At 34.2% G+C, this 27,946-nt stretch overlaps 1 long non-coding RNA gene across 1 annotated transcript; it reads right to left on the bottom strand.

The window, feature by feature from the left end:
• Window positions 1-376: 376 nt before the first annotated feature.
• Window positions 377-27,946, bottom strand: LOC148132527 (uncharacterized). The gene is made up of 3 exons (XR_015748131.1): window positions 27,830-27,946; window positions 25,920-26,057; window positions 377-1,112 (listed from the first exon to the last, which is right to left on the bottom strand). It is a non-coding gene; the product is annotated as an uncharacterized LOC148132527 (long non-coding RNA).

Here is a 27,946-nt window from a genome sequence, read left to right on the forward strand (position 1 = left end):
GCTACTACTAGTAAAAATTTAAAAGCCTTATATATTTTTTTCATCTTTAATGGAAGATAAAATCATTTTATCTGTAAAGCTGCCCAAAATTTCTTCTTCCAGAACTTCAGTTTTTATACCTTGTTTAACAAGAATATGAAATGGAATGATTTTTTACCTATAATTTTTATTAAAACACTTAAACAGGAAGATAAAAACTAACACAAACTAATATAAAGTAAGAAAGAAAAAGGAAAAAAATCAAAGAAATTGCAAGAAATGCAAGAAAAGAAAAAAGTTAAAGAAAAAATAAGAAACAATGAAAAGGAATATAAAGAAATGATTTCCTTTATTCTTCACAGCAATTTTAAGTATGAATATATTTTAACTTCTCTCTTTTAAGATTATATCTTAATACACATATTAAGTTCATTTTTTTCATTTTTATGCAAAAAGTTGATAAGAAGCTTCTAGTAACCAATAAATGTAGTTTTTTCACTAAAGTCATTTCCGCAAAATCTGTTAACTTCAATAACCATTCCTTCATAGTAAATAGTATCAAATTTTTCCATCTGTCCATATAGTAAAGAATATGAAATTAATTGAGTGATGTGGCATCAAATCATTTTCAGTTCTTTGTAATCGCATAGATAGATTTGTTCCATGATAATCTATCCCTAACCTGGCCTTTTCAACTGTACCCTTATCTCCATTATCCACTTTACTGCTGGTCATCCTCTTCTGTTCTTTAACTTTTCTAGCATTACAATCTTATCCAGAGAGTTAGACCTTCGTATGATATGTTCAAAATAAATTGAACTTACTCATTTGTGCCTCAAGTAAGAAATCTGGGTTGATTCATTTGATCCATTGGTTTGTTTTCTTAGTTGTTCATGGTGTTCTCGGGAGTCTTGTCCAATGTCCAAAAGCTTCAATACTTTTCCTATTTACTTCTTCCAAGTCCAACTTTTGCTTCCATAGAGGGCCACAGGGAATATGATGGCTTGCAATATTCTGATATTTGTAGATACAGACATCTCATGACATCTAAATATATAATAGTTTCCAAAGTCTTCATGGCTGCTTTGCTAGGTGCTAATCTGTGGTATATTTCTTGACTGCTACTTTGTTTACTGTTAAGGGAACATGAAAAGTACAGAAGACATTAAGAAATTGATTGATTTTATTTTGGGAGAAAAATAATGATTTAGTAGTTCTTTTTAACTCTATGAATGCTATACTGCCTGTTGTCCACTTCTGGGTTTTGTAGGAAACAGTTTACAGTTTCATCAGTTAAGTATATGTTCTATGATTTATAAATATAATTATTACCTATGTGGTTTTTGTCCAAGCTGACAACAAAAGGATAAATATAGTGTATAGAGCAGTCCCTCTAGTTATACCATGAACATGACATATGTCATCCTGTGATAAATTGGCTCTGTGTCTGTTCAATTTGAAATCTAAAGCTCTGGAGGCAGAGGTGTTAGGAAGTAGGCATAATTCTGGCAAACAGAGGCCTCAGATGCACAAAATTAGTGTGCATGGAGTAGATAACAGAGAGTAAGAGCGAGACAAAAAGGAAGTTTGCACACATTTGATGACTTCCTGGGGTCTAGATGGTATTGGCAGATGTTAGGTGTGAAAAAACATCTGTAAGCATGATAATGAATGTTACCAGAATTTGAAGTGACAACTGTCTCAAGCACAAATGCTACCTTGTCTCTCCATTTGCATACCAATTAAATGAAAAAGTAAATATTGGGTTCAGAATTTGTTTGACAACTGTTTACACACTTCACCTGGATCAAGATTTTGGCTGCTCAACAGCTGCAGCATCAAATAATGATTCAAGTAGAAATAGGCATCCAGGCTGCTACTAAGTGTTTCACTTTAAACTAAAATTAGAGATGGGTCAAGGTGGTTAAGAAACATGTGTGGGGTCTGCCATGGGCTCCTGAGATCTTATTACAGTATGTCATGGTTGATTTGAACTGTCTCAGTCAGTTGGAAGTTGATAATGAGAGCATGAGTGTTTCAAAATACTGATGTGCACACTTTTTGGGATGAACTGTTTCCATGTTTTTCCCAACATTTTCAAAACAATGATTTATTAACTTTAGAAATATCCTTCAGTCTGCACATATGTGCATAGCATTACAATTGTTTTTTTTTCAGACCAAGAACAAATAAATTCATATTCATTTTCTGTCAGTCTTTCAAAGTAGACAGGATCTGGATAACAACTATAGAACAATATTTTATCAAGATAGGCTGCAATAAAAGAATCTTGCAAGTCTATCAGTGTCTTTCCTTCTTTCCCTCTTTGAAAAGTTGGCAGGCTGAGGGTCTCTTAATAACACAGCCTTTTTGGATTTAACACATTTCTTTTGCCATTCTTCTGCATGGTTTCTATATTCCTTCTTCAAGGTGAGCTTCCTGGCTCCATGTATTTTCATTCTGAAGCAGGTGTAGAAAGTAAAGTAGAAGAAAGCAAGATGGACTTCTCATATCATGCAAACTGCATGCAAAAGCAGCACAGGTGTAATCATGCTAAACCTCACATCAGTTTAAACAAGCAATCGAGTATTTTAAATTTTAATAGAAGCAATAAATAGTTTTTTTTCTAAGTACTATAGCAGGGAGTATCAAACTCTCAGCGTTACGGCGGCATCATGAGACGTATCAGGACTTTTTCCCCTTCGCTAAACCGAGTGGGGGTGGGGCCAGCACATGATGCAACTGGCCCAAAGACAGCAAGTTTGACAACCCTGTACTATAGGTAAGCTAGTGAGGAGCAGGCCATGGAACAAACAAAAGGGTGGTTTTCTTTTCTTCCTTATCTTCTCTTTGGACGTGCACCAGAGCATCCACTACTTGTGTGTGTTGCACATCCTCAATAACAACAGATTCTGTCTTTCTTACAGGATTCAGTAAGATGATTTCTGACTGTGTGTAGATGGGGTCTGAAAGAGTGGTAACCATCTTGCCATACACAATGCCTTCAGTATAATTTTGGACTGAAATATCACCTATAGGAAAGATGAATGACATCATTCACTCTGGGCCAAATAACTGTGAAGACGTTCAACAACTCCAAAGAAGCTTCTCACTTCTGGAACAGCTGACACATAGCATTGTTCAGGATGAAAGTGAGACTGTCAGCAGCACAATGGATGTGTGTAAGTCTTGATTATCTGCTATAATTCTAGCTTTGACACCAATCTACAGTCCACTCATTGTTCCAGTTCCATTATAACCTTGGTCTATTTTGCTATGTCCAGTCCATTATTTCCAAAGGTGGTTAAAATTCTATGTGTCAAGCAGCTCCTGAGTGATCTACTTCCAAAAAGCCACAGAAGGACTCTTTATACTCAGGCAATACTCACTTGATGGCTATCTGTAGTTACATTGTCAATCACCTAGTTAAGCTGACCTTTTAAATAATATCTTGGGTTGTAGACATGATTATAAAGAAAAATTGACCTTTCCGTATACATTTTATGATTCCATCCCTGACAGAGTTAAAAAGAACATTAATCAATTCATTTTGCATGTCATAAGACAGGTATGTTATTGTTCTGTCTTTCATACTCAACAGTTTGCCCATCACAGGATCATATTTTTCAAGGAAGCTAATAACTAGGAGTGTCATGTATAAGGAAGCAGCCATGAACACTGAAATTATAAATACATTATAAAGTAAACAAATTTCCTAGATCTACCTGAGTATATATTATACTTCCAGTGACTTCCAAAGGTGAGGTAAAGGAAAGTCAGGATCAAGATACTCATAATTGGATTGTATAGGACAGTAGTGGACAGGGAAAGAGACAAAGATCAGATTGCCCTGATCTTCTAGAACAGGGATGTCAAATGCAGGCTGACAGGCTGAATCCAGCCTGTGGGATGCTTAGATCTCATCCACAGGGTTGCCCTGGAAACAGCAAGGCAGCTGACTGTGGCGCCTCTGCCAGAAAAATGGAGCTCAGGAGGGCCACATGCTTTCTTCCTGGGCTCCATTTTCCTCGACAGAGGATTGCAGGAGGCTGTTGCAGCTGGAAATGGAGCTCATGAGGGCTGTGCGTGGCCCTTCTCAGCTCCGTTTTTTTCTGGCAGAGAGTTGCAGGAGGCTATCGCAGCTGGAAACGGAGCTTGGGAGCCCATTTTTGCTGGCTGAGTGCCTGGACTGCCATAACACCACCGACATGAGTGCTGTCAAGCTGGCCATGTCCACTCTGGCCACCCCCCGCCCAGGACCCCAAGGTCAAGCACAACTCTGATGTGGCCCTCAATAAAATCGAGTTTGACACCCCTGTTCTAGAAGCAAGAATGAAATAATACCAATAACACAGAAATCCACAAATAGAAAGTCAGAGACAGTCTACTTTACAAAATATTGCATGTAGATCTTACTGCTTATATATGATAGAAAATTGTAAAAATAGTATTTATTGTCTTAGAGTTCATTGCAAATATTGTCTATCTACAACTTTCTTACTCTTCCCCTTCCTCTCAGCCCAGTCACTCTCCTTTCAAATAATTTGCAATTTAATTCTTCTAGTATTTCTTTTATTCTGGTCAATCACTTTTATAATCATTCCATATTCATTCAGCACCCATTCATTCTTGATTGTATCCCTTCTTGTTTTACCACACACATGCTTCTGAAGTTCCTACTGTAATCATACTCAATTCTCATTTCTAAGTAGCCAGGAACACAGTCTTACATATACCTTTCAACAAACATTTATTTCTTGCAGAAGACAATGTACCTCCCATTATATTTCTAACATTTGCACATTCTAAAATATCCCAATTTTCCATATTTAATAAGCATTCTACTCACACACCAATTCTTTTGCTTTGCTTTTTAATATTTATTTACAACTTGCAGTTGTTCTCTTCATGTTCCCATGAAGCACAACTACCTTGAGTTTTGATAGACTAATTTTCAGGTTCTTATATACCTCTGCATTAGTCAGTTTAATAATCCTTTAAAATAACTCAGGTTATTAGTGAAGAATATCGTAGAAGGTTCATACAGTTTGGAAGCATTACTGCTTCAGACAGGAAGGAGGTACATAGAGTGGTAGGATGGCAGAGAAGATTATTGGCAGTTCACCTTCGTCTATCCAGGACATAGTATGTAAGCGATGCTTGAGCATGGTCCGCAATATTGTCTGGGACATTGTACGTCCTCTTCATGGCCTGTTTTCCTTGTTACCTTCTGGGAGGAGGCTATCTTATCTATCTATCTAAAGTTATCTACAGGTACCATCACATCCCAAATTAAATTTAACATCATCATAAGCATTCACTGTATAACTATCCATAAACATATTAAACAGCCAGGTGGATATATCACATATTCATGCCTTACTCCTTGCTCAGAATTTGCTATTATTATTTCTATCAAACTGCAACTGAAAAGATTCTTAGTGACACCCAAAAACAAATAATTAATTGCTGTCCTTGCCTTCTTAAAGAGCTTCTCCCAGAGAAATTCATGGCATCCATGAGGTTCAAAAAAGCCCTCAAGACCTGGCTGTGTTCCCAATCCTGAGGAGCCCATATGATGTTTTTCTTGGATCTTTGTTTTAATGGTATGACAAGGTTCTTTTTGACCAAGTTGCCTTGTCTTATTTTATGTGTTTTTAATTGCCATTCCATTATTGGTTGGATATTGAGTTTTTTTCTGGGGATGATAATGATAATGATGATTACGCATGCCCCACAACTATATTCTACCTGCATGCTATCTATAATAAATAGCATTTATTCATACAAAAAAGAAATATATATACATAAAAATTATAAAAAAGTTTATATAAAAATGAAAACAAAAATCCAAACATGTAATTCTACTGTATAGCACAAAAAATAAAAAATAAAACCTTGAAAAGCTACATCTATTTTGTTTATTTCAAGAGAGGTGCTTCGTGTGTTCCTTCTTTTGAAGGATTTGCATAGTTCCAGATTGGGGGGGGGGGGGGGGGGGGGGGGGGGGGGGGGGGGGGGGGGGGGGGGGGGGGGGGGGGGGGGGGGGGGGGGGGGGGGGGGGGGGGGGGGGGGGGGGGGGGGGGGGGGGGGGGGGGGGGGGGGGGGGGGGGGGGGGGGGGGGGGGGGGGGGGGGGGGGGGGGGGGGGGGGGGGGGGGGGGGGGGGGGGGGGGGGGGGGGGGGGGGGGGGGGGGGGGGGGGGGCCGGGGGGCCCCCCCCCCCCCCCCCCCCCCCCCCCCCCCCCCCCCCCCCCCCGTAATCAAATACTATTCAAAATATGGAAAGGGAAAGAAAAATCTCATTTTATTTCCCAGTTTTTACTTGTTTCTCTATGTGTCTGAGTATACATTTTAATATCTATAGCAAAGTGAATATGCTTTTTAAATATCTTAACATACCTTAAATGTTATGGAGGCAATCCACTTGAATACACTTAGATGTGTTAAATATGTCTGTATTCAAATCTTACTACAAATTAACATAAACTATATCTTTTAAAAAGCGAAACAATAGAGATTAACTCATTTATATGGCACTTTACAAATCACAAAAAAACAATATGTCAGTGCTGAAACAAAGTTCCAACAGTTTCATGATTTGAAAGCACAAATACTGATAACAGATATCTTGAATTTATTGTGAAAAGAGTCACTGCTCTGTAATACATGCCAGCAGCAAAAATGTTATTGTTCTTTTAGTGACTGTAGATCTCTGGTTTATTATTAGCATTTTGCATTTTCTAATGCTCCTTTTCCTTAACTCTTACAAAGATGTTGATGTCTTAACCATTTTTTCAAAATGTGAAGAATAAGAATTTCCTAGGGAGTTCTACTATATTGCAAGATCAGGGTAATAGGCTGAGCTTATTGTAGGTGTGCATTATCTTTGCCTTAGTCTTCTGCCTGTTTAACCTTTCATTTACTCTAGTTTTTATTTTATTTTATTTCTAGGGATGTAAGTAACCAAGCTCAGCAGAATCATACAGAGAGCTGGGAATACACCTGAGGAAAGAATTCCATTAATAGCTGTTCAAATGTTTCAATGCATTTGCTTTGAGCTTTGCCATCTACCTCCTGTATTCATATATGTTGTAAAGCATTTATGATCAAACCAAGTAAGCAGAAACAAGATGTTAAATCAATGTACTTTAAAGATTCTGATAGATTTATTTATCATATTAATTCAATGCAAATATAGCATGCAACACAAAAAGATCCACTGCAATATTCATAAGTACCATTGATGACTCAAACATTTTTTTAACCACTAAATCTAAAATGTGACTTTGTTTTGAAGCCCCTGGTGCAAATTAGAATAATAGGGGTGTCACTATTGTGATAGCAGGCATTGTTTTGGGATTGCCATCTTTGTTCTGTAACAGTGTTGTGACATATCACTCAGAGACATTGAGATTACTTGAAGGAAGCCAATTGTTGCTATAGAGCAAGAGTCTCCAACCTTGGCAACTTTAAGAGTGGTGGACTTCAACTCCCAGAGGGTTCCTTGGCCAGCTTCTGGCTGAGGAACTCTGGGAGTTGAAGTCCACAATTCTTAAAGTTGCCAAGGTTGGAGACCCCTTCTATAGAGGCCATGTATGTGTAAACTCTCACTAACTGACATGCCAAGACAGGGGAAATTATTGTTTTTTGTAAAATGCATGTTACCCATCATAATCTAAACCAATTCTGAGCACACTGAAGCACTACAAACAAGGGAGACTCCAAAAACCGAGTGAGGAAAAGATTGTGCAATACATCAAGGCAATAATGTTGTCTTCTCTGTACAGCCCCAAATCAGATGCAATCAGTGAAAAAATTAATATTTTTTCCCTTCCTGAATGCTACAACATAAATTTTGAGTTGGCATTTTTATAATGTCTTATCAGTTTCAACCTTTGACCCATGCTCAAGCTGCTTACCATCAGGGTTCAGCATACACAATCATTCCTATATCATGGTACATCATGAACTTTCACAGAGGACAGGATTCTTTTAGGTGTAATATATCAAGCACATGGAATACTCTAATTCCATGCTTCTACCAGCATTAATGGAAATGCTGGTCAGGTATGAGAAAATCTCTCTCAGAATTGCCTGGAACTGACCTGTATTCATCTGCCTTTAAGGAAACAGGAAACTACTATAAGAATGTTACTTTACGTAGCCATTCAGGACAAGGTACTTCGATTGAAAATTTTTATACATTCAGTTAGTCTAAGGCAGTTTCTCAACTTTGGCAACTTTAAGATGTGAAGATTTCTTGCTGTCTGAGTAACTATGGGAGCTGAAGTCCACAAATCTCAAAGTTGCAGAAGTTAAGAAATACTGATCGAAGATATACAGTTAGATCCAAAGTTGACACCTGATACCAATCATTAATTGCATCATAAAAGCAAATTAGCTTTATGCAACATATAACATAACATATGCAAATTGTGAATGTGTTACATTAATTGCCACTTGTATCTATACATATGAATGGAAAAGAATACAGCTTAAAAGTGCAGAAATTAACTTCAGAATTGACATTCGCCAATCAACAATGACAATGCTCACATGTTGACAATTGTCAACAATTTGTCAACATCTGGGCATTGTCATTGTCCTACCAATTGTTCAGGCTTTATTCTCTGCATCTATTGTAGGTTCTTTGTTGCATTGATATTGTTCTTTTTATTATTTTTAATGTGTTACCAAGAGTCACATCAATGAAAAGAGCAGCTATGTTTTAATAAATAAACAATATCAGTAAATCAATAAATATTATGGTCCTTAATTTGTTTGTTTCAGTTTCTGATCTCATTTATAACAACAAATGTCTATGGGGTCTCAAAAGCAGCTTTGGTAGCCATCCAAACCAAAATGTATTGAGGGCAGGGCAGTTATCATTGTTAATGGCGTTCGTTAGCCTTAACTTCCATGAATTGGTCCAATTCCCTCTCAAAATTGTCAGTGTATTTTTTGGTAGTGTGTTGTTTAATTATGCTCTCTTCATTTTGGGATTTTCCCACTTCACTTTTTTGGATTGTTCTGTTTTATCCTTTTCTTGAGTCTGTTTATCCACAGTGTATGTTTACAACTATTTTCATGCCACTATTCCTTTAATAAACAGCACTCATATTGGTACCTGTAACACCAGAAGTATGACACTTGTCTGCTTTAATTCAGTTTTCTTATTTTAAAACTTGCTCACAAGCAGTATGAAGGTCATTTCAACATTTCAAAGAATGATGCACTTGGCATTAGGAAAAGAATTTTTTAAATGCCTGGCTTTTACAAAGTTTTATTTTCCTCTTCATTAAATTTTATGGCACAGTTATTTTCCGATGTAAAATACTTTCAAGCATATTGTGATACAAAAATATTGTAGCAGTTTCCTCTACCGATAGAGCAAGATGACTCAATAGAATCTAGTTATCGTACTGATAGCACTAAGAGGTATAATACATAACACTTTTTGTTCAGTAAAAGTTGATTCCTCTTAAAGAGTAGATCCAACTGAGTGATCTTAATTGCATTAGGAAACTGCTCATGTATGAAGAAAAATTTTCTTCATGTATGAAGAAAAATTTTCTTCGAGTATAACTTTTATAACTTCTATGCATTTTAAAATTATTGCACCCTGAGTCTGTTCACTTAATTTTCTGAATAACATTTTTGGGAAGACATCAGTATTCTAAATTATCTCGATAAAATATGCTGTTTTTAAACATTATTATTATTATTGTTGTTGTTGTTCTTGTTCTTGTTGTTATTAATCATTGCACAGTCAGCCAGATGTTCAGTAGTGGTAGTCATTATTATTATTAATATTATTATTAACTTTTATTCATTAAACATGAAACTCAGTCAACTGAATTACTATTACTACTACTACTGTTATTATTATTATTATTATTATTATATAATATAATAATGTGAAATTATAGCTGCCATTTCTTTAGTTGGTGTTAGCCTTCATACACATCACATTCTTCCCAAGATATCATAATATATCCTCACAGTATATTTGTGATTACAAGCAGTGAGGGTTTAGTTATTTTTAATTATTAATATTAACAGTTAAGATATAACATACATTGAATTATTAAATTATAATTAGTAATCATGAATTATTATTATTTATTGAATAGCTGATTTTCCAGTGTGGAATTAAATACTAAATGAATTGAATGGCTAGATAGATTATGGATAGATATCCATATGTGGAGGTATACACACACATATGTATACATACATTCATTCTTACATATATATTCATACTGTGTGTGTGTATATATATATGTATATAGAGAGAGTATGTGTATATATATGTGTATATATATGTGTATATACATGTGTATATACATGTGTATATACATGTGTATATATATATGTGTATATATATATATATATATATATATATATATATATATATATATATATATATATATATATATATATATATATATATGGCCTTCAGCTTTGTTCGGTATTTTCCCACGTCATTATAGTTGGGCTTTTAAAGAAAATACCCAACAAAGCTGAAGGCCATACATGTAAGTACCAAAAACTTAAGAATATATATATATATATATATATATATATATATATATATATATATATATATATATATATATATAGAGAGAGAGAGAGAGAGAGAGAGAGAGAGAGAGAGAGAGAGAATAAAACACTTCTCTAGGACAGTATGCTAAGTGTGAAATGATATGCTTATTGTGTATTGTATATATATTTCTTTTTATGAAGTACTTGTTGAAATAAATTCTTAAATGTAAAGAATTGCCTCTGTCAAAAGTCTATTCAGAGGGGTTCTGAATGATGTATAATTTAATCAATATAATAAAACATTAAAGACTTAAAAACATTAAAAACATTAAAGACTATCTATCATCTATCTATCTATCTAACTATCTATCTATCTATCTATCTATCTATCTATCTATCTATCTATCTATCACCTATCCATCCATCCAAGTTCTTAACTTCCCATCTCCTTTACAGAGGAGTTCTGGGTGGTGTATAATTTAATCAATATAATAAAACATTAAGGACTGAATAATTTTAAAAAAAAAATTTTTAAATGTAAAACATTATAAAATTACAAAAGATGGAGAGTTCCAAGATGGGGAAATTAGGAATTATTAATACAAGTGAGGGGGGAGTTCTCATGGGGATCAACCAGCCCCATGTCTGTGTGGTCCCTGGTGTTCCCTGTGCAAGGTTATACAGCCTGGTTTTGACCTCTTTGCAGAAGGCCAAAAGATTGGGGGCTTTCCTCACCTGTGAGGGCAAGATGTTCCACAAAGTAGTGGCAGTGGCGTAAAAGGCCCTCTTCCTTGACCACTCCTGTCAAAACTCTTTTGACAGGGTCCATAGCATGCCCTTCCTGCCTAAATGTGTGGGACAGGCTGATGTGATAGAACAAAGCATTTCAGCATTTAACATTTGAAAAAAAAAAACAGTTATGTAATCCTACATGTTATAGAATAAAAATTAGGTAGGTTTTTGTGTACTTTGTTTTATCAACTGATTAAAAGCTTTACTATTTTACTTCTACTATGTTAAAATTCATTACAAATATATAATTGATATTTTATATAATTACACAGTGGGAATTGTTTTAAACTGTAATATTCATTAATGTGGAAGTTGTTTGCAATCTTTATTAATGATAAAACATTCAATAATTCAAAATTCACATAGTACTAATAATCTGCAAAATGATAAATCACATGAGTATAATTTGAACAGATTCCCCAGTTTTAGTCTCTAAGGATGCAACTGTACATCATATAATGTGCAGAATCATAAGAAAGTCCATATCCCAAATGGTATATTGATGATAAATGTTAACTAAGTCAGATTGCAAAACTTTATAAATGTGATGTGATTCACTGTAAAGATGTTCTCTGAATAGTGCAATCTATAATTGAATTGTGGTTAGTTATATCTATATCCAGAAACATACTAGATACTTTTATTATCCTAGGCAAACTTAAATCGGTACCCTGAATTATTGCCAAAGGCAAAGTAATTATATGGTTCTCCACAGATTGCATTGATGGATGAAGTCTCTTGTCCATAAGAGATATTAACTTTTCTTCCTTCCTTCCTCATCTCTTGGATCTCCACCTTCCACGACTCCCAATAATAGAAAGTTATTTAGATGAAAACCAGAGCCAGTTGAAAAATTCTTCTGATTTTGGAAGTAAAGGGATAAGGGGGTTAGAATTTATTGAATAGACAATTCATTATTATTTTTTTGAGGGGGGAGTGATACAAGACATTTCTCACATTGGGAAGAAATTTTAAAGGCTTGAGTAAGTGCAAGAATTTTGATTTCGTCTTCTAATTTCTCTCCCAAGAAAGTGTTTTCTCCTGAGAATGCCATCCCAAAGGACTATAATGTCTTCATTCTGAATTGACTCCACAGCAGAATGAAAAAGATCAAAAGAACTGAGTGGCTTCATCTTTTCTAACTTCGATAGAAAATATGATATGAGATGACACCTAAATTTCTAAGCTTTTCTGTGTGATATTACAAAAGCACTGCTGAATAATATGTTTTGTTGTATTATGATATTTATTCTTTTAGTTAGATATTGGGTGATAGCAAAGGTCTGTGCATTCCACCATTTTAAAGAGCATAAACTAGGATAAGAGTTGGATTTAGGCATGACATCTTTCTTGCTTTTCGCAAAACACACCATCAGAAGCAGGGAACAATTTTATGTTATTGCAGTGAAAAGATATCTTACAGCAAATCTCATCCTATTTTAGAGAGGTTCACTGTTTTAAACATTTAGCCATGGTCTTTGAGAACTCAATATTATTTCCTAAAGCTCATTAATTCTGTTGTATCTAATGGACAACAACAAATTTAAATATACATACATTTGATATAGACAGAACTGCATCTAGTTCAGTTCTGCTGTAACTCAAGTGAAGAAATGTACATACATACATACATTGAAGAATGACAGGGTGGCATTATGAATAAGTTAAATACTTATGTTTACATTCCAATAAATATTTTAAGGGTCAACCTCCAAATTAGTAGCTTTCCAAATTTGCATTATAAAGCATAGACTATGTATCTCAACTACATTAAAGTTTTAAATAGCCCAAGAAAGAAGTAAAATAAATAAATAAATTGCCGCTACAAGAAAACTTACATTTGTCACATAAAGTGGAAAAGAAATAATAAACAGCTTAATACAGAGAACTTTTGATCCCATTTCCAATTCTCTGCTCCTACTTCTGCATTAGGATTTTTTAAATTTCTTTCTTCTAAATAAAATCCATTTCCATACCAAAACCAAAAAAACCACCCAAAAGCTGCTTTTCACAGCATTCTCAATGTAAATATAGTGCAGTGTACATCAAATTTCATATACTGAAAATTCTAGTACAGTATGTAGTACTTACATTGGTTAGCTTTATTTCACTGTCTGAAAATATAACTCATTTACATCTTTCAAGCAAATAAATCAATCCTGTAACAAATCAAGTTTCAAATAATGTGATATACAGTATAATACCACTATAAAAATGGAATACTTAGTACAGTAATAGATTTTTATTTATTTATTTATTTATTTTGATTTGTCAATCGCTTACAAGATAATAGATATAAGTATATACATAGTTATGAATACATGAAATGGGTACATATAAGAAAAATAAAAGAAACAATAGGACAGGGACGATAAGCACGTTGGTGCGCTTATGCACGCCCCTTACAGACCTCTTAGGAAAGGGGGTGAAGTCAATAGTAGACAGTCTAAGGTTAAAGTTTTTGGGGTTTGGGGAAGAAACCACAGAGTCAGGTAGAGTATTCCAGACATTGACCACTCTGTTGCTGAAGTCGTATTTCCTGCAATCAAGTTTGGTGCAGTTAACCTTGAGTTTGTATCTATTGTGTGCTCTTGTGTTGTTAAGGTTGAAGCTGAAGTATTCATTGACAGGTAAGTCATTGCAATGTATGATTTTATATACCATACTTAGATCAGACCGAAGACGGCGTAATTCAAGGTTTTCTAGGTCTAGAATTTCAAGTCTGGTGGCATAAGATATTCTACAATGAGTAGAGGAATGGGGAACTCTTCTTGTGAAATATTTCTGTACTTTCTCAACTGTGTTAATATCAGTACATAATGTGGGTTCCAGACTGATGAGCTGTATTTGAGTATTGCTCTAGCACAGGGGTGGGCAAACTACGGCCCGTGGGCCACATCCGGCCCGTTGGTCTTTTTAATCCGGCCCGCCGAAGATTGGTACAGAATTAAGGTTTGATGTGAATGATTGAATGATTGCATTCATTTGATTTTGACTTATAATGACAGGCATTTTGACACCAGGTGGCGGCCCGTCTGTCAAATTTTAAAAGTCAATGAGGCCCCTGGTGCCAAAAAGTTTGCCCACCCCTGCTCTAGCAAATGTTTTGTATGCTCTAGTTAGTAGTGTGATATTACCAGAGAAAAAGCTATGTAGGATTATTACAAGGAAGAGCTTCTTTAAACTAAGAAGGAAATAATAGGCAACCATCTAACATCCCTTTCTGCTCTAAGTATAGCTCTTGAAAAAGGAAGGAACTTAAATAGAAGAACCACCTTTGCAATGACGGGCAGAAAAATTCCAGTTTGGAATGGTTTATGGCTCTTCTGGTTCTACGACAAGTTGTTTCAGTCTATAAACTTCACATTTATTAATATTATTATGACACCTTCATTGTCATAATTCTGAGATAAATCCTTCCTGTCTGTCCATGAATGTACTACCAATTTTTAATGTGAGCCAGCTTTTAATTATGTGTCAAAAAAAAACTGCTTTGAGAGATTACTATTAAAATAAAGCTGAAGTGGATGGGAATCCACTTTTTAGTGACATTTTACTCCTTTCTGAGTGACAGGGAATTTTTTTTCTTTCTTACACTGACAAATGGATATAGTGAAAATAATACAAGAACAGCATTTGATGTCACTGATATTTTCAGCCAACTTTGGGTGGGACCATGATATTGTCCCATTTATTTTCCAGTTCTTCCCTCTTGATGTAGTTCACTGAGTGATGGTGCAAGATCCAGTCTACAGCAGGAAAGGGCCAAGGCCAAGAATTTTATTATATAATCCTATTTTACTACCAGTTTTTTTAGTAATTAATAGAATAGAATAGAAAACAGAGTTGGAAGGGACCTTAGAGGTTTTCTAGTCCAACCTTCAGGCAGGAAGCCTTATACCATTGGACAAATGGCTGTCCAATCACTTATTTAAAAAATTGGAGCATTCACAACTTCTGGAGGCAAGTTTTTTCAGTGATTAATTGTTCTAACTGTCAAGAAATTTCTTCTTAGTTTTAGGTTGCTTCTCCCCTTGATTAGTTTCCATCCATTGCTTCTTGTCCTGCCTTCAGGTGCTTTAGAGAATAGCTTGACTCTCTCTTCTTTGTGGCAACCCCTTAGATATTGGAACACTGCTATCATGTCTCCCCTCATCCTTCTTTTCATTAAACTAGTCATACCCAATTCCAGGAACCATTCTTTATATGTTTTGGCATCCAGTCCCCTAATTAATTGTGAAATGCTCTTTACCAAAACTAAGTTTTATTAAGTTCAATGTAATTTACTCCTTGGCAAGCTCATGCAGCCTTCATTTCATGGCAATGCTGATTCTTTCCTCTTACTATTCATATTTCTTTTTCATTCATCCCAAAAACTAATGGACAGAAAATGCCCTTGGTGAATCAATTACTTTCACTATTTAAACAATAAACGTCTAACATCAATCTCCTCTATTTGAAAACAGAAAACTGTAAGGAGAAAATCTAGGTTTAGTCAAAAATCTCTGGGTCATTTTGGCAATCCAAAATCTCTCAATCTAGTTGATTTTCCATATCTTCTCAGATATGATTTCAGCCTGTTGGAAAATTACTAGAGAAAGAAGGAAACTATCTAAAAAGATATTCTCTTGACTTCAATGAGATAAATGTATGCCCTTAATTTCCTTCCAAAATCAGTAAGACTTAATAAAATATTTTAACATTAGATTTATGCTTGAAGTAAGTATCCATATGAGGTCGATTAAATTACTTCACTGCCTATGAATCTCTATTCCAGAAAGCAGCTGAAGGTCATATTGTTTCCGCTATATTTAGAATCAACAATGTTCTAAGAATATTTATCAATAGTGAGACATTGAAAAACACTCAGCAACATTATAACACATGATATTCTGCTGAAGTTGAATAAACATTTCATGAACAAATGTTTTATTATATTATTACATTTTAGTTTTAATGTTTTTCATATATTTATTTACTTACCTTTTATACTGTCTCAATCACCCATTCCTGTATTATATATTATAATCATGAATCCTTGCTCTGTACTAGAATAGAAAAATCAAGTAAAGCTAATGAAACATAGCTTGCCTTTTCTCAACTTATATTTTAATGAATGTAATGCTAAAATATTTCTTAGAATTGTAACAATTTAACAAAAAGATGTAAGTGTTTCTCTAGATAAATTCTTGGTATCTAGAGTATTTTGAAGGATTCACTTATGTCATCTGATAACAAATTTTCAGTCTGACATGCATTTAGAAGTAAACTCCCTTCTGGGTTAATCAAACACTTGCATATTCCAGCAGAATGCATTCATTATTAATGCATTCATTTTATTTTTTAAAAGGTATAAAGCTAAAAAAAAGCAACTTCATTTCAATCAATAGAAGTTGCCTGGAAGCTTTTATCTGGAAGAAAAAATAAGTTGATCTAGCAAAAATTTTAATCCTAAAAACATTATGACAATATACAGGTGAAACTCAAAAAAATAGAATATCGTGCAAAAGTTCATTTATTTCAGTAATGAAACTTAAAAGGTGAAACTATTATATATAAGATAGACTCATTACATGCAAAGCAAGATAGTTCAAGCCATGATGTGTCATAATTGAGATTATGGTTTACAGCTCATGAAAACCCCAAATCCACAATCCCATAAAATTAGAATATTGTGAAAAGGTTCGATATTCTAGGCTCAAAGTGTCCCACTCTAATCAGCTAATTAAGCCATAACACCTGCAAAGGGTTCCTGAGCCTTTAAATGGTCTCTTAGTCTGGTTTAGTAGGAATCACAATAATGGGAAAGACTGCTGACCTGACAGTTGTGCACAAAACCATCATAAGGAGGGAAAGACTCAAAAGGTAATTGCAAACGAAGTTGGATGTTCCCAAAGTGCTGTATCAAAGTACATTAATAGAAAGTTATATGGAAGGGAAAAGTGTGGGAGAAAAAGGTACACAAGCAGCAGGGTTGACCACAGCCTGGAGAGGATTGTCAGGAAAAGGCCATTCAAAAGTGTTGGGGACTTTCACAAGGAATGGACTGAGGCTGGAATCAGTGCATCAAGAGCCACCACACACAGATGGATTCTGGACATGGGCTTCAAATGTCGTATTCCTCTTGTTAAGCCACTCCTAAACAACAAACGTCAGAAGCATCTTACCTGGGCTAAAGAAAAACAGAACTGGTCTGTTGCTCAGTAGTCCAAAGTCCTCTTTTCTGATGAGAGCAAATTTTGCATCTTATTTGGAAACCAAGGACCCAGAGTCTGGAGGAAAAATGGAGAGGCACACACTGCAAGATTCTTGAAGTCCAGTGTGAAGTTTCCATAGTCTGTGTTGATTTGGGGTGCCATGTCATCTGCTGGTGTTGGTCCACTGAGCTTCATTAAGTCCAGAGTCAACACAGCCATCTACCAGGAGATTTTGGAGCACTTCATGCTTCCTTCCGCAGACGAGCTTTATGGGGATGCTGACTTCATTTTCCAGCAGGACTTGGCACCTGCCCACACTGCCAAAAGCACCAAAACCTGGTTCAATGACCATGGGATTACTGTGCTTGATTGGCCAGCAAACTCACCTGACCTGAACCCCATGGAGAATCTATGGGGCATTGCCAAGAGAAAGATGAGAGACATGAGACTGAACAATGCAAAAGAGCTGAAGGCCACTATTGAAGCATCCTGGTCTTCCATAACTCCTCAGCAGTGCCACAGGCTGATAGCTTCCATGCCACGCTGCATTGAGGCAGTAATTGCTGCAAAAGGGGCCCAAACCAAGTACTGAGTACATTTGCTTATACTTTTCAGAGGTCCGATATTGTTCTATGTACAATCCTTGTTTTATTCATTCCATGTAATATTCTAATTTTCTGAGATTGTGGATTTGGGGTTTTCATGAGGTGTAAGCCATAATCATCTCAGTTATGACAAATCACGGCTTGAACTATCTTGCTTTGCATGTAATGAGTCTACCTTTTAAGTTGCATTACTGAAATAAATGAACTTTTGCACAATATTCTAATTTTTCGAGTTTCACCTGTATAACATATAATGGATTAGTTCAGTTTATGGCACAATGGTTTTGACTGCTAATGCTATATTTACAAGTAATCTCAATACTTATCAATGTATTAATTAAATTAATTAATTAAATTACTTTTATTTATTTATTTATATGTTGAGCTTATATGCCACACATTTTGCATTCAAGAGCTGCTTTTAATGATTTATATGATGCAATTGTTCCCATGTTTAGGTATATTGAAATAAATTTAATGAGTTTTATGTGTACGAGATATTATATAATAGATTGGAATCAGAGTTATTTCTTTAAACTCTTAATGGACTACTTCAAAGTAAATAAACAGGATGCTACAAAAGTGAGTCCATAAAATTATGAACATTTTTCAAAACTTAAATACATTTTGAAGTTTGGCGATACCATTATTCACTGGAGAACATGTATATTTTAATAAAATATTTTCCACCTGTTATGAATGTAAATGTATGGAATTTTATAAATTGATAATTTGTAAATGTGGAACATATTATTGCTTCCAGTTTCTGGATATATTTGATTAAAAAGACAGAAGACAAAAACATTGTTTCACAGCTTTTTATAAAAAAGTCTATACAGTAGCAAATATTCTGATGCTAAATTCTAAACCTTTATTAACTTTTTTTATATACTATTGGTTTTGTCTTTCCCTCTAGATATAACCAAATGATGAGCAATTAATGGCCAAACTCTGAGTTTGCTTTAAGTCATTTGTATGTATCATTATTTTAACAATAAACTCCCCTTCTTGTTTCCCCTTGCCATCCCAAGCAAAGAGCTCCACTCCAGAGATTGGATAAAAAGAAAGGCTGAATCAGTTTATGCATTTTACTGAAATCCCAAATAAAGAGGGAAAGGCAATCTTTCTCATATGAAACTCGACAGTTGCTGTCACAGGTCATCCACTTTGCTCTTGATCACACAATTCTATAATTCCCAGTTGAGCATCTTTACATTTTTTGGCCCAGTGACACACAGTACTCTTGCCAACACAGCATTATCATAAAGCACCTCCATCTGCTAGTGAATTTCAGTTGATAGGACTCTTTCCACAGTTAAAAATTCAATCATGGCACTATACTTAAAAAGGATGAATAAGATTATTGTAGCCTTTCATTTCACAAACAATGACAACACATCCTTTTCTCATAGGAACTTCTTGCCAATTTTAATAATAGAGTAGATACTAATAAACGAATCAGTGTTGCCATCTAATGGTGGAGGTATTACTTTTCATTCAGACCTCATAATGAGTAACATATTTGCCTCTTTTTTGGCCTTTAAAAATAGTTCTTGCTACTATATAAAATTAAAAGCTATTTTTCTATGTTTTGATTCCCAGAATTAGAGGGAAATGACCTAAGGCAGTGACCTAAGCCAAACTAGAGATTTAAAATGGAATTATCTTTTTCCTTTTCATACTAGCACATTTCTTCCTTCCTTCCTTCCGTTTTCCATTGTGTTTTTAATTTACATCCATATTCACAATTTCATTTTTGAGTTTATTGAATGAAAGGGGCCACACATTTATCTTTCCACTATTGCAACATCGGACTTTTGGTCATAATAAAGGCACAGAGAATCCATTTAATTTGTCTGGTTGTCATATTCCATGTACTTGCTATTTAGTTCAAAAGAATATTATTCTCTGAGAATTTTAGATTTTGCCACAGTCATATTTATATAATCCACAACAATCTCTCAAACATGATTAGTATAGGACACTGTAAAAACATGAGTTTTAAAGAAGCATAATCCTTATTACATTTCCAACAAAATGCTACTTGTGACTCCTTTTTTCTACAAATGTAATGGAATGCAATGAATTCTAAATATTATTTTTATTGTATTGTATAAGTTATAATTTGAGGTCCATTAATATTCTTAATGTAGAAGTTAAGAAACCTAGCCATTGTCTAGGCTGTATAGGAAGCTCTAATTCCTTATCCCACTTATTTTTTCTGTTTGCCGCCACCACCAATCGCTGCTGCTGCCATTCGCTCACCACCTATCACTGCCACTGCCATTTGGTGGCATCAGTTGGCGGTGGCAGCAATCAGCAGTGGCGACAATCGGCAGCAGCAGCAATGGTAGTCATGGGCGGCAATTACTGCTGGCGATGATGGCAGCGATAGGCAGCAGCAAATGGTAGCAGCAGTGAATGGCAAATGGCAGCAGCAGTGACAGCAAGCTATGGTGATTGGCAGCAGCAGTGATCAGTGGTGATAGAACAGTTGATCAGTAGTATTCCAGGAGGCCGATCCAACCACCAATCAGCTACTCAGCAGCGAAGGGTCCAGCATTCCCTGGCAGCAGTGAACGGCGGCAGCAGTGACATCCCACTCCCCTTTCCCCCACTGCAGTATTCACTCTATAAGATGCACAGACATTTCCACCCACTTTTTTGCAGGAGGGGGTGTGTGTGTCTTATAGTGTGAAAAATACAGTATATATTTTTGGCATAAATCAACAATGCTAAATTAATTAAATACTTCCTAGAGTAAGGCTTACTATATTCATTTATAGCACCAAACCTCAAACTTAAAAAATAAAACATTATTTATTTAATTTTAGCAACTAAAATAATAATTGCACAAAGATTGAAAAACTCTAGGTAACATGAGATATGAATGAACGAAGTATTTTCAATTGTCACATTAGAAAAAAAAATGACAGATAAAATTAAAATATGAGACACAGAGGCAGAAAACACCATTTAATCAAATTTGTATGATTTATTCAATAACAATAGATTATTAATATGGCACATTTTACATATCAGATAAATTTGTATATGTGCCTTTCTTCATTTATGTTGCAGTATCTCCTTTTTGTATTTTGTACCATTTTGGGGTTTTATACATCTTGGTTTTATGTTGCAATTACCTGATACCGAAAATATATTTAAGAGTTAAAATAATAATAAGCAAGAAACAAATTGATAGTATACCAATACATTTCTGGGATGCATTGAATGCATCCATCTGGGGATCTATTATCACTTTTGCCTTAGCAAAAAAAGAGAGAGAGAGAGAGAATCTGAGATTGTGTTGTTATGCAGCTGGAAAAGATGGTTGAAGATTCACTCTTGTTATATGCCAGAAACCCCACAGATGAATCATATCAAATATTAATAGCAGCAAAATTTAAACTGCAGCTACTACAGTCAGAACAATTTGAATATTCTTTGAAATGTTTTAATCAACACTACTGGAAGTCAGGTAAGAAAGGTGGAGAGTTTGTCACTTATCATTTGAAACCACAGCAATCACCACAACATAATTCTATATCTGGAATTCAGAATAACAATAGATAGCTATTTACTGAAATAGAGTATATTCATGATTGGTTTTATGATTTTTATAATCAATTTCACAAATTTCAGAATTCTGTCTCAGAACAACAAAATATTAATTTTCTGGAAATAATTAAAATGAAAAAGATTTTCCAAGAGGATAAAAATAAACTGGCACAATCGGAGACAATTCAATCTATGAACACGGGAAAGCCTGAATTTCCAGTTGAATGGCACACAATTTTCAGAAACTTGGCATTTATATTCTTAGATCTACACCAAATGTTTTCATTTGTCTATATTTCATTTATTTTTATGAGGCTTATAGCAATATTAAAGTCTAAAAAGACCCTGCTAGATATGTAAGTTATAGACCAATATTTCTGTGTGAGTACTAAAATATTAACTGCAACATTCACCATAGTTACAGAAGCTATTCATCTAGAATCTAGACAGACTGAATTTACTAAAAAAAACTGATATGCCCTTGACAATGCCTAGTTATTTATATGCTAGATATCATAACAGATAGATTGCAATCAGCTATTCTAATTTCACTGGACACTGAGCAAGTCTTCACTTCGACTTCAGATTCAATTTATAAAGTGACTTTCTAAGAATTACAAGATTCTACTAAATTTTTTGTCACTGGATTTCAATTTGGTATCATTCCTTGGTACCTAGAATTATTACAAATGATTTTTCTCTCAACCTATGAAATTATATTATATTATAATTTATGAAATGTCTCTTGTTTCCTTTAATCTTCAGTTTGGTTCTTTCTATTAGACTGTTTCAAAATATTAAAAGTATAGTGGCATTTGGCATTGAGTATAAATTGTTTTTATATGATGCTGATATAGTTATTCTAAATAATTATGCAATGTCATTATCAAAGCTTATTGAAGTTGTACAGTAATATATTTTATTATTCTGGTTAGGGATCATTAACTAGAAAAAGTTTAATTTTCTATCTCTGAGGGACACTATATACTATAAGATATTAGCATCTTCGAGCATACAGTACTGTCTGATGGTACTTCTCCATTAGGTCTTTGGAACCAGTTTTGAGAATTGACTGTAGCTAGTTTATTGACTGTAGCTAACTTATGTCTCACATTAGCTACTGTTCTCCATAGTGGCGGGGTGGCAGTGATGCTCCAGTTCCAGGGGTTGATTGCACATCAAATTGTTCTTCCAGGTTTTCTTGAATCTGTTATATAAGGTGTAGTTAGCCTATCTCAAGTTGTCAGAATAGCTTCCTCTTATCTGTTTTTCAGTTAGTGTGGATACAAGTCTTCTGTTCATTCATACTTTACTCATACATTTCATATATCCCATCTCATTAAATCTACCATTGTATAGCATTCCCTCAATTCTAAGTTTTCTTGTCTCGTTCCATTGATAAGAAATGTTAAACAAATATTTCTTATCATTTAAAAGTGACATTAATTCCCAAAAATATTGCCTATTTAAGTGCATGTTATTAATATGTGATAATAGCTGGAGCCTATATAGCAAGTTTGTGTATTTAAATATCAAAATTACCTCCCCATTCCTCCTTTTAATTTAGATAGTCCTGGGGAATAGTCTTAAGTCTTCTTTCAATTCAGTCCAGATCTGATTTGGGCACAACTGACCTATTTATTTCCAATTCCATTTTAAGCCATCGAATTCAATGTAAACCTAGAGATTAAATAAAAACCAACTATTCCTTCTTACTGCCTTGGAATTCTTTGTCTAGTATGTAGCCCAGGGGTCCCCAAACTTGGCAACTTTAAGACTTGTGGACTTCAACTCCCAGAATTCTCCAGCCCTTATGTTAAGTTTGGAGCCTCTGATCTAGCCTAATGAAAGCTTAAACAGTTGTTTCGGTTTGTTTGTTTTTTGAAAAAAAAAAAAGAAAAGTTAGTTTAAAAATGAAATTGCCTCAATTTTTTCCTAGAAACAAATGCTAGAGTATTTATACTTATTGGAAGACTTTTATACTACTCTTGAAGCTAATTCAGAATACTTTTAAAAAGATTCTTTGTAGTTTGATTTATTCCACTTCTTTTTCTACCTCTTATTTAAGGTCTGAAAAAAATAATTAAAATGTATATTACTTTTGGAAAAACAGAATTTTATCAACTATACTTTAAGTTTGTTATAAACCAATTATTTAACATAAACATCTAGAAAAAGTTTAAACCTCATATTCTTATTCTTTTCCACATAGCATTTGATCTAATACTACAACATGGGGAATGGTAGAAAAGACTATAAATATAATCGTATATAATGTAATTTTCTATCAGCATTGGTAACTAAAATTGTAAGTGCAGGAAACATTCCAAACTGATCAAAAGATCTATCTACACTATACATCAATTTGTAATTTTAGCTTATTGTTTTCATTTTTTCTGGAGGCATCATGCATAAAATGTATTGATACTGCCTTATTTAAAAAGTAGATTAACAAAACTAAAACAAAGATCTCAACTGTAAAATTGGAAAGGAATACTTGAAATGCATTCTAGACCTTAGCCTAATGCAAAAAGAGTAACCTGTTTGTTATCTATACAAATATAACTCAGTTAAATTAACAAAACCATCCATACATAACATGAATCAGTCTCGTGGAAAGAATATATTTATAAGCATTAACATATAGAATACACATATCAATACTGCAGTTTGCTATGGCCAGCAGGGCAATTTTAATTCTAACATTACAGTAATAATGTAAAAAGACAGAAAATACCAACTATATTAACATATATTCTATTAAGTATTTAACTTCTTACATTTACATTATATATTTATAATACTAATTAGTCATATCAAAACATCTTCAATATTAAGTAGGGAAATTACATCATCATTATCATTATTATTATTAAATAAGGTACATGAAAATTAGTGTTTGCTGCTTATTTATTGTAGATCACTAGTGCCCCCTTCTGCTATGAAATATAAAGAAATAGAATCAGTCATTGTCTATTCGACAGCTTTCCCTTTTTAAGGCCGGTCAGGTTTTTTTGTTGCTCCCTACTTTATATAATCATCTCACCTTTAAAATATATATTGGAATAAAATGCTATTCTTGCATTATCCCAAATTCCTCTTACAACTTCTAAATTTCAAATATATACAAAGATTCAGTTGTCTACAGTGTATGCTAAGTATTTCCCAAGCTGAATGATAGAAATAACAATTTGGCAGTATTTTCTTGAAGATTTACTGTAAGTAGCAGAAATCGATATTCTTGTCTAAAATACACGTTTTCAGCTCATTGATCAACATAAAATTTCATTTTATTTATATATGATACACCTATAAGGTAGCAATTACATTTTCCATTTTTCCCACTTGGATTCTAATTCTTTATATTGATCATTGACCAGCTGTTAAGGCTGGAAAGTTTAGAGCCAGTTAGTTTGTTTAAAAAGTCTGTAAAACAAACTAATATTAATAGATGTGTTGGCTGAAAAACAGCTTTTTAAAAGCATAAAATTAAAATAATTTGTATAGGTAAAAGACAAAAGTAATATCCGGAATATATTTTCTTGATTTTTTTTCCCAATAGCTTCAAAATTTTCACTTACACTAGTTACTTGAAATCATTTACTTTTATCATATGAAAAATAATGTATATAATATATAATGTAGGAAGCATTGATATGCTGCACAAATCTTTTAATGAATTTTCAGCAGAAGATCAAATTTAAAGAAAAGATTAGTTACTTTCCCCAACCTCCCCAATGCAGCTCCATAGCTATAATAAGCTGTTTGGGTACCTTATGTTTTAGCAATTTTTTAGAAAATAAAAATATTTATTTATTATGTATTATTCATGAAATGTGCTTGGTTACATGAAATCATCTGGAGGCTAGAAGGCATAATTATTAACTTTTAAGGATTAGAAGGGAGAAATAAAATATAATATTCTACATGTTTTGCTTTGTAATAAATATTACACCTGTGGAATCTGTGTAAAATGTTGGTTAAATGAGATCTGTGTATAGAAGTTTCCATAAAATAATATCTGAAATTAAATTACCATCAAATTTAGATTCTTTGTAAACCGACCACCCCATATAGTTTTTTTGTAGTGCAACAACAATTTATTCTACATTATTTGATTATAATGAACTTTATTATCTATTGCTCAGCCAACTTTTTATCTTCCATTAATTAGTTTGATCAGAAAGACTGGATAAGCATATTGGCATAATATCATGTTATCATACAAGATATTAGTTACCTTTGCAGCAATTTTGAAAAATCTGTCTCATAACCTATTTTTCTCCACTGAGTCAGTCTTGACTTCTGGCAACTGAATTAACAAATCCAAGCATTATTTAGGGGATTTTTTGTGGTGTGCACTGCATTTTTCCTAAGGCTGAGAACACAACGATACAAAAAAAAAATGTCAACACTTGATGTACCTAATAGTAACAGTAAACAATACTTTATTCTTATTAACGCAAATAAGACTTGAACACTGGGCCCTATCTAACAAAATGAAATTCCAGCAGGGTGCAGAGGCAGCCAAAAAAGCCAATGCAATCCTCAATTGCATTAACAGAAGGATACAATCAAAATCAACTGAGGTACTAGCCTTAGTAAGACCACACCTAGAGTACTGCATCCAGTTTTGGTCACCACACTATAAAAAGATGTTGAGACTCTAGAAAAAGAGCTAAGAGAGCAACCAGGATGATTAGGGGACTGGATACCAAAACATATGAAAAACGGTTACAAGAACTGAGCATAGGTGGTCTAATGAAGAGAAGGACCAGGGGAGACATGATAGCAGTGTTCCAATATTTGAGGGGCTGCCACAGAAAGGAAGGGATCAAGGTATTTTCTAAAGCACCTGCAGGCCAGACAAGGAATAATGGATGGAAACTGAACAAGGAGAGATTTAACCTGGAAATAAGGAGAAAGTTTCTGACAGTTAAAACAATCAACCAATGGAACAGCTTGCCTTTGCAAGTTGTGGGAGTGCCATTACTTGACACTTTCAAAAGATTGGACTGCCATTTGTTAGAAATGGTGTAGGGTCTACTTGGGCGGGGGATTGGACTAGATGACCTACAAGGTCCCTTCCAACTCTGTTAATCTGTATATCTACTTTTGTATCAATAGCAAATGTATTAGACTTGCACTCTACATTCAGTAATGATACTATTTGTCATCTATCCCCACTTGGAAATATTCATTTTAAAATGGAAAGCTTTCAATGTCTTAGAATCTTATGCCCGTGAAGCTTTTTTTTTCCAGTGCAAGAAGACAGTATATAAATCAATTAAATAAATAAAAACATTGTAATAAATAAAAAGGTAAAGGCTGGTTGTTAGAACAAAATCAGTGAGTGTATTTGAAGATTAGTTATCAAGGCCCCAAGAAGAATGAAATACATTCAACCTTAAGATTTAAAAATACCCTGAGGGATTCTCCTTAACAGTAATGAGAAGCTGCTCCTTACACTAATAACATCATTACCTAATACTATATTCTTGCTCACAATCTATTATTTTCTCCTGTTGAAGAACTTAGCAGATTGGCTACAGTGATAAGGAGCTGGGTCCCCAGGGGCAGTCCAATAAAACTTTAAAACTCACCTCCGTGGTTTGTTTTGAGGTTCAGCAACCTACAATGATTGATGCAAATGCATAGGCTTAAAATGTGGGTTATCTATTAAAACCGGAGCTAATTATTTAATTAAATCTAGCATAGCATATTTTGCTATCGAGTCAATTAAACTGAGAGGGGCAGCTATAAATATTATTTCGTTTCCACTATAGACATTTTGTGGACAATTAAATATCCCAGGCCTTATTAGTCCTCGTTTTAATGTTGCCTTATGATATTTTTCTTCCTTTTGATTTTGTTTTTATATTTATGTAAATCCTGACTTTTATCTAACTTTGTCCTTTTGTTTCTCAGTAGCTTCATTTTTTTTACATAGCTGTTGGTACAAAATACCTGGAAACAATATTAGAAGGTTATTGTTGATAAACAGGGACAGAGTTTTCTGGGAATGAAGGTAGCTCAGGCTTCACTTGAAAATACAAACAACTATGCAGAAGGATTCCATGTACACATTCTATCTTAATTATCATTGCTGAGTATTCTAGTAAGAATCTTGTAGGAAAAAAAGGTCCAAACCTAATTAAACCATCATGTATTGGAAAGTGCTAACACTGCTAACACTGGAATGGTTTCCTTTGATGTGGATCCAAAGGCTATCAATGAACAAGAGGAAAATAAACTGAGTATGTGTCC

The sequence above is a fragment of the Notechis scutatus genome, chromosome 2, assembly GCF_049901735.1.
Source record: "Notechis scutatus isolate UNSWTSFEM ecotype Mainland chromosome 2, rNotScu1.2, whole genome shotgun sequence".
Lineage (NCBI taxonomy): Eukaryota > Metazoa > Chordata > Lepidosauria > Squamata > Elapidae > Notechis > Notechis scutatus.